Genomic DNA, 563 nt, shown 5'->3' on the forward strand with positions numbered 1-563 from the left:
CGCTTTTCATCCCTTAGTAGCGTTCTTTCGATAAGTAAGCAAAGCAACGGCTCGCAGGAGCCAAGTAAGAGAAAGAGAGAGAGAGAGAGAGAGAGAGAGAGAGAGAGAGAGAATAAAGAGGGCGTGAAGGAGGGTAAGAGGGATGCTAGTAGTCGGCGAGGTGGCGCCCTCCCTTCGACGCCTTCGATCGACCATCCCTCTCTCTCTCTCTTTCTGTCTCTCTTTCCCCTCTCTCTCGTGAACGTCCCTATTTCTCTCTCTCTCTCTCTCTCTCTCTCTCTCTCTCTCTCTCTCTCTTTTCATCGTTGGAACGTTCTACGATACGCGTAGAACCGAACGCGATTCAGGATCCAGGACATCCGACTTACCGCAGTAAAGCGATCCTGCGTCGTTCCAGAATCCCTCGGAAGAAGATATCCAGACGAGTTTCGAAAGCCTTAAACCCCATTCCCTATCCACCACCCATCACCCATCACACACCACCCCCTGTTCCCGCTTCGTCCCTACTTCACTTCATCCCATCCAACCACCATCCATCCTTCTCCTTATTCCCCTTGTCCCTA

This window comes from Vespa mandarinia, chromosome 10, assembly GCF_050613455.1.
Source record: "Vespa mandarinia isolate Hongniang chromosome 10, ASM5061345v1, whole genome shotgun sequence".
NCBI classification, from domain to species: domain Eukaryota; kingdom Metazoa; phylum Arthropoda; class Insecta; order Hymenoptera; family Vespidae; genus Vespa; species Vespa mandarinia.